The 7,801-nt window shown below is 35.6% G+C and overlaps 1 pseudogene across 1 annotated transcript; it reads right to left on the bottom strand.

Moving 5' to 3' along the window:
• On the bottom strand, positions 1–7,178 carry LOC309627644 (eukaryotic translation initiation factor 2 subunit 3 pseudogene; annotated as a pseudogene). Its single transcript has one exon. The product of its transcript is annotated as a eukaryotic translation initiation factor 2 subunit 3 pseudogene (transcript).
• Between the last annotated feature and the right edge of the window lie 623 nt (positions 7,179–7,801).

The following is a 7,801-nucleotide window of genomic DNA, read 5'->3' as shown; positions in this document are numbered from 1 at the left end:
AACAAAAATTTAAATGACTCTAAAACATTTTATTTTACTCAGTAGGTCAATTTTCTAACCACCTCTACAAATATCAGGTAAAAATTAAACATTGATCTACTCTCTTAGCAACTTTTAAATACACAACACAGTATTGTTAACTATAGTTACCATGCTGTACATTATATCCCCATGACTTATTTATCTTAGAGATCTTAAAAGTACTCATTACAAGAAAAAAAACTGTAACTATGTGAGATGATGGATGTTAACTGAACTTATTGTGGTGAACACATCACAGTATATACATATATCAAGTCATTATGTGGTATACTTTAAAACAATACAACATTATCAATTATATCTCAATAAAACTGGGGGAAAATTTAAAAATGAGATTAAACTAGAACTTTGAATGTATTCTCTTGGAAATAAGATACAAGATACAGGAAAAAAGAACTCGGATGAAAGTAGAGAAGATGAAGTAGAGCCCTGAGCTACAGTAAACTCTGAATTCCTCTAGGGCAGGACCTTCCCATCCTCAGTACAGTGACTGACAGTAAATATTCAGTATTTGTTGAATAACAATAGGAGTGGCTAATACCTATGTAGTACTATTTTATCTGCCAGGCACCATTTAAAAACTACACACACACACACACACACACACACACACACACACACACACACACACGTACATTCTTGTTTAAACCTCCCAACAATTTTATGAAGATATAGTACCCCAAGACAAGGAAACTGAGGCACAGAGAGGATATGATTTACTTAAGGTCACACAACAAGTGGGAGGCAGACCTAAGACTGAATCTCAGGCACATGGCTGAAGATCTACTATACTACACTGCCTGTCTTCTACACTGCAGGGCATGAAAAGTAGTAATTAATCAGTGCTACTACTTATGTACCACTTATCTATCTTTCCCAAACATTTCTAAAGTTTTAAAAAAATATCTGCCTCTGTCTTTTCAAACTGAATGGTGTAGTTTTGATTTCCAGGCAAAACCTGATTCAGGTTCAGGGTTTATTCTACTTAGAAAAATGGAAAATGGAAATTTGCAGCTCCATCAGTGAGCTTTAATAAGGGCTTATCTATTACTTTGAATGCTTTTTGGGGAACCACCATTCATGTCATATTTTTACTCTTTGATTTGTAACAAACTACAACTTTAACTTAATGCTCTTCTTTGTTTGCATAGGTGTACAATCTAATCCACCATCAATTGGACTGGCACTTTATTATTTTTATGACTGGACCAGCAAAACCAAATCATTCATACTGTCTCTTACAATTTTCAGGACCAAGAATAAACATTTACTAGGTAATATACTTGTTAGGCCAGCGGTCCCCAACCTTTTTGGCACCAGCGACCGGGTTCGTGGAAGACAGTTTCTCCACGGACGGACAGCGGGAGAAATGGTTCAGGCAGTTCTGTGAGCGGCAGATGAAGCTTTGCTTGCTGGCCCTCCGCTCACCTCCTGCTGTGCGGCCTGGTTCCTAACAAGCCTCAGACCAGTACCGGTTCGCGGCCCGGGGGTTGGGGACCCCTGTGTTAGGCAATACAATCAATAGCCAGAGTATAGTATCTAGTATTTTTTAAAACTGCCCACCTCTCTTTTTCCCAATTTCCACACGTTATTCATTTTTTACTCTTGATTAAATTTGATTTTTCATAATAATGCTAGGAAAAAACCCATAATGCATATCCAGCTCTGTTTATTACGCTATTCATATCTACTGCTATAAATGGTATTCTGATTACTAGATTCCTATGAATTATCGTTAATCAGTTCACCATAGCTCAGCCATTATTGGATGGCCTAAATGCAAGTTTCTGAACTTTTAAGAATGAGTATTACTTTTTTCATTCATGCAACAGTATTTATTAAGTGCTTACTATATGCAAAGAGTTATTTTAGGTCCTGTGCTACAAGATGATCAAGGCACATTCTTCCTCTCATGGATCTTATACTTCAGGGAAAGAAAACAAATTATTTTTAGGAAAAAAAGTAAGCAAGACTAGATGACGACAACATTATTATCATAATATAACAAGACAACATGATAAAGACCAGAGGGCTCCTTTGATGGTCAAAAAAAGCTTCACTTAACCAAAGAGGTAACATTTAAACCAAGACCTACGTGACAAAAAAGAGCTGCCAAATCTTTAAACTGCAAATCGCATTAAAATCATATACGTTCTGAAGTCTATTCATGTACTATGTTCCAATGGAATTTGTTAAAAACTATCTATTCAGTGAATAAAGCACAGGAACAGATAATTTATACAAGAAAAAAGGCAAGTGACAATGATCACATATTCTCTTCTTCATGTTCTAGTTAAAAAATGTTCACTGTAACATATTAAAATTCAAATAATACAGAAGTATATATAGTAAATTAGGGAAAAATAATCTTCCTGTTACCTCTAATTCTACTTTTCAGAGATATTGAGTTCTAAGAGTTTAAATTCTGTTCTTCCTGACCTTTTTCTTGTTGACATTATTTATTTACATATACACACTTTAAAAAAATTTTGCTTGAGTTATGTAACACATTTTTGGCAGAATTCAAACAATATAAAAATATACAGAGTAAAGCTAAGAAGTCTCTCTTCATTTCTGCTAAGCTTCCTCTCCTCCCAAAAGGTAACTGCTATTAATGCTGTACTCTTGTGATCCCTTGTTCTATCCATTTATATACATACACATATTTTAGGGATTTTGGTGTGTGGGTTTTTTTTTTATTTTTAGCAATTTTATTTTACTTTTTTAAAGATTTATTTATTATTTATTTAATTTATTTTTGGCTGCGTCGGGTCTTATTTGCGACACGCAGGATCTTTGTTGAAGCGTGCAGGTTCTTCATTGTGGTGTCCGGGCTTCTCTCTAGTTGCGGCATGTGGGTTTGGGGTTTTCTCTTCTCTAGTTGTGGCGCGCAGGCTCCAGGGTGCGTGGGTTCTATAGTCTGCAGCATGCAGGCTCTAGTTGAGGTGCGTGAGCTCAGTAGTTGTGGCACCTGGGCTTAGTTGCCCTGAGGCATGTGGGATCTTAGTTCCCTGACCAGGGATTGAACCCACGTCCCCTGCATTGCAAGGCGGATTCTCCACCACTGGACCACCAGGGAAGTCCTGGTGTGTTTCTTTAAACACAGAAGAGATCAACTACAGTATTTGTATTTTTTGACATTTCTTCCTCACCCTGATTATTTATAAATATCTGCAAAGCTCTTTCAATTTCAGGATATACAGGCCTACCTCATTTTTTCTATTAATGAGTGAGTTTAACCTATTTATATTTTTTTATTATTATGATAATTTGTTTTCTATTTTTTTGTTTTATTGACTTCAGTTTTTTGATCATTCATATTTTACATTTGAGTGTATGTAAATTTGAAAGTGATACATTTAAGATGCAATATATCATAAAGGCTAAAAGCATATACTCTATAGGCAAACTCCCTTGGTTGAATCCTTTACTATGTGACTTTGAGCAAGTCACTTATCCTTTCTGTAACTCATCTGTAAAACAGGGATAATGACAGTACTTACCTCCGATTGGTATGAGAAATAAATGAGTTACTATACTTGAAGCACTTAAACAGCACTTAGCAAATTTAAGTGCTATACTTACTAATAATAGCAACATTATTATTGATTATCCTTATAACTCTATTTAATACTCAAACCTGTATTTCCATGTTCTATATAATATTTATTAACTCCTGATGATAAATAATGAAAGATATATTTGATCCCTTCTCCCCCACCACCCAATTTTAGTTGATTTTTTTTACTGCTTATCTTTATAACTTTAAGTATACTAATATCTCTAATCCTTAAATGATAGCTCTGTAATGATTGTGAAAGCTGAGGAAATCTGTGTACTTTCTTTTTTTTTTTTTTAAGAAGAAAAATTTTATTTCAAACAGGTTCAGTGGTATGTGTGCTACAGCAAAGGCTGGTTGTAGCAGTTTCCTTTCAAACCTGCAGTGATGTATAAATTAGACATTATTTGGGAATGATTAATTTTTGGTAAAATGTAGATTCAATCCAACATTACATCAATTTTTACATTTATTGTAGACCCTATTTTAGTATTAGAGGTTAAATTTTCATCACCAAAAAATGAGAATATCCTTACAGCTACTCCTAAGGTAATGAGCTGTGAAATTAATTCCTCACTATTGCTTTGAAAATATACCCCTAGGTTGTTAAGAGAAATTCTGACTTCATCCAAATCTGTTATTTAATTCTTCAGTCATCATCTACTGTTGGCTTGATTGTCACTCCTCTTCTTATTTGATCCCAACCAATTAAACGCCAGTGTTTCTCAACTCTTCGGCTACGGGCAATTTTTTCTCCTACTTCTGTGCACACAGGATTAGTCAAAATGATTTTGACCAAATCAGCCTTGACTGCACTAACTCTTCCTCCTGTCGACAGGGATCCTATGTTCACCATAAGTACTTCATTCTTAGACAGCTTTTGCACTTTTGCTGCTTTCTTGTCTCCTTCAGTGAGTACACCTAGAAGCCATCTAAGCAGGAAATAGGAAATTTCCAATTCTGTGAAGACCTCAGGTAAAGCTCCAACTGCACCAAGTACCTGCCCCACCATTCCGTCAGCCCGGCACAAAGTGTGATCAATTTTTATTCCAACTCCAGTAAGACCTGGAGCAGCATACTGAAGATCATTATGCTCTGCGAAAAGCGATACAATTTTGGAAAAGATGGGTTTACACGTGAGTTTTCCTTCACTATCTTTGGAAACAATACCAGGTCTGACTTCTTTCTCCTGGCCCACCTTTAATACTCCTTTTAGAATACTACCACCAGCTACACCCCCCTTAAGGTCATCAACTTCACAGCCAGATTTGTTGACATCAAAGGATCTAATAACAATAAGTTGGGGTTCTGAAGTAAAGTCTCTTGGGGGTACTGGAATGTTCTTTACTATGTACTCACAGACAACTTCAATATTGTATTTTAGCTGAGCATAAATTGGAATAGGAGCTCCTTCTGCTACTGTACCTTGTACAAATGCAAGGATCTGTTCATACTGTTCTTTAGCCTGGCTTTCTTTTACCATTTCAATTTTATTTTGTAAAATCAAAATATGCTTCAGTTTCATGATTTCTATCACAGCTAGGTGTTCAGAAGTCTGAGGCTGAGGACAAGACTAGTTACCAGCTATCAAGAGAAGAGCTGCATCCATCACTGCGGCACCATTCAGCATAGTAGCCATCAAAATATCATGGCCAGGACAGTCAACAAAGGAAACATGTCTGACTAATTTGAAGTTCCCTTTGGTCCCTGGAATGTCTGTAGGAAACTCATCAGGTGTACTACTGCCACAGGATCTATAACATTCTGGCCGAGCACAACTAGGGTCATCAAGTTTATAAATCTTAGCATTAGCATAGCCAAGTTTGATTGTAATATTTCTTTCTAGTTCATTTTTGAACCTGACAGTGTGAACTCCAGAAATAGTTTTTACAACGGAAGATTTCCCATGAGCTACATGACCAATTGTACCTATATTAATTGTGGCCTGTCTGCTGATAACTTCATGTGAAAGTGGCGTCAACTTGGTAACATCCAAAGTGTTGAGATCTTGCCGAGAAAGGTGCAGCTGCCCTAAAGTCACACCAGCCTCACCCCCCGCCATCTTGCCTGGAGAGAATCTGTGTACTTTCTACCTTCTCTTTCTTTTCTGCCTCTAACTCTTGTAAATTATATCAATTCTATGTTGTCAGACTTTACATTCATATTCTTAGTCTTAGAGATAGTTGTATTCAATGATCATTACCATTCCTTTTGCAGCAATTAATAAAATAGAAAATTTAAAAAAAATCAATGAGAACCCAAATAATTCTTTAAGAACACTAGTAGATAGTTCAGATGGGTTTATGGTAAGAATGTAAGAATATTTTAGAGTAACTTACTACATTAACTAACTAAACAGAAAAAAAAAACATGTCTTAGAGATATAAAGAAAACAAGCAAAAAAAATCCTCCTAGCATCTGATTTAATTCAGCATCCAGACATAATTATAAAGAAAAAAAAATCTAGGAATATAAGAAAGCATCATTAACTTGATGTAACATATCAAACAAAAATGTACAGTAAACATCATATTTAATGATGAAATTTTAGAAGTATTCCCTTAAAAGTGAGGGACAAGAATTCCACTATTATCACTTGCATTCTAAAATGGTACAGGATATCCTAAGCTGAAAAAAAAATAATAAAAAGTTTGAAAGATTAGAAAAGGGGGAGAAAACCTGCCATTACACACAAAGGGTATGACTATCATTGAGAAAATCCAAGTGAGTCAACAAAGTATTAGAACTTATTAGTTATTACTAAGTTCAATAAAAGGTACCAGGGCAATTGGTTATCCATGTGGGAAAAAATTAAATTAAATCCCAACACATCATACTAAGTACACAAACAAAAAAGCCATGTGGATTAGGATCAGAGACCTAAGCATAAAAAGTGAAACTGTAAACTTTCAGAAGAGTACACGAGAGACCATAATCAGAGAAAATAGAGCAAATATTCCAAGACTTTAAAGAAAATGGTTGATTCAACAAACGCTCATTGAAAATAAGCTCCATTAAGAAATGAAAAGACAAGCCAAAGACTGTGAGGCAATATTTGCAAAACATCTATTTGATAAAGGACATGTATTCAAAATATACAAAGAACTCTTAAAACTCAGCAATAAGGGCTTCCCTGGTGGCGCAGTGGTTGAGAATCTGCCTGCCAATGCAGGGGACACGGGTTCGAGCCCTGGTCTGGGAAGATCCCACATGCCGCGGAGCAACTGGGCCCGTGAGCCACAACTCCTGAGCCTGCGCGTCTGGAGCCTGTGCTCCGCAACAAGAGAGGCCGCGATAGTGAGAGGCCCGCGCACCGCGATGAAGAGTGGCCCCCGCTCGCCACAACTGGAGAAAGCCCTTGCACAGAAACGAAGACCCAACACAGCCATAAATAAATAAATAAATAAATAAAGTTTAAAAAAAAAAAACAAAACTCAGCAATAAGAAAAGAAGCAACCCAATTAAAAAATGGACAAAAGAGCAGAGAGGACTTTTAGGGAAACTACTCTGTATGATACTATAATGGTAAATACAGGATATTATATATTTGTCAAAACCCACAGAACTGTATAACACAGAGTATATTCTAAGGTAAACTATGGACTTTAGTTAATAATAATGTATCAATATTGAGTTCATCAAGTGCAACAAATGTACCACACTAATGCAAGATGTGAATAGGGAAACTGTGGGGTAGGGGGAGAAGGGATATGGGAACTCTCTACTATCTTGCTCAAGTTTTCTGTAAACCTAAAACTGTTATAAATAATAAAGTCTATTAATTTAAATTTAAAAGTCCAAAAGATGATTTCTCGTAAGGTTTTTAACAGTAGTTCTACATACCTTTAAATGTGAAGAAATTCCATTAGGATTCCACACAGAGCTTCTGTCACCATTATTGTATCAAGATATTATCTTATCACTGTAGCAATTTTAGTATATCAATGTGTTGAACGGATCTATCAAATATCAATCATATAGGATTTCTGTAGACTTTATTCATTATAGTTTACAGGAGGAAAACCAATTCCATTTGAAAAAGAGGACAAAAGCAAAAATCAATTTGACAAACCCTTATGTACTCATTTATTTGCCACTTCCTCTGAAAAAATATATTTAAAAAAATTTCCTAAAACATTCTAAGAATTTTCAATAGTCACCTTGAAAGTTAATCCAGAACTGAATGACATAAGCTTCCAA

This window comes from Balaenoptera borealis (genome assembly GCF_965194805.1).
Source record: "Balaenoptera borealis genome assembly, chromosome: 4".
NCBI lineage: Eukaryota > Metazoa > Chordata > Mammalia > Artiodactyla > Balaenopteridae > Balaenoptera > Balaenoptera borealis.
Note: the sequence above shows the minus strand (reverse complement) of the source record. Positions and strands in the feature narration are given on the sequence as shown.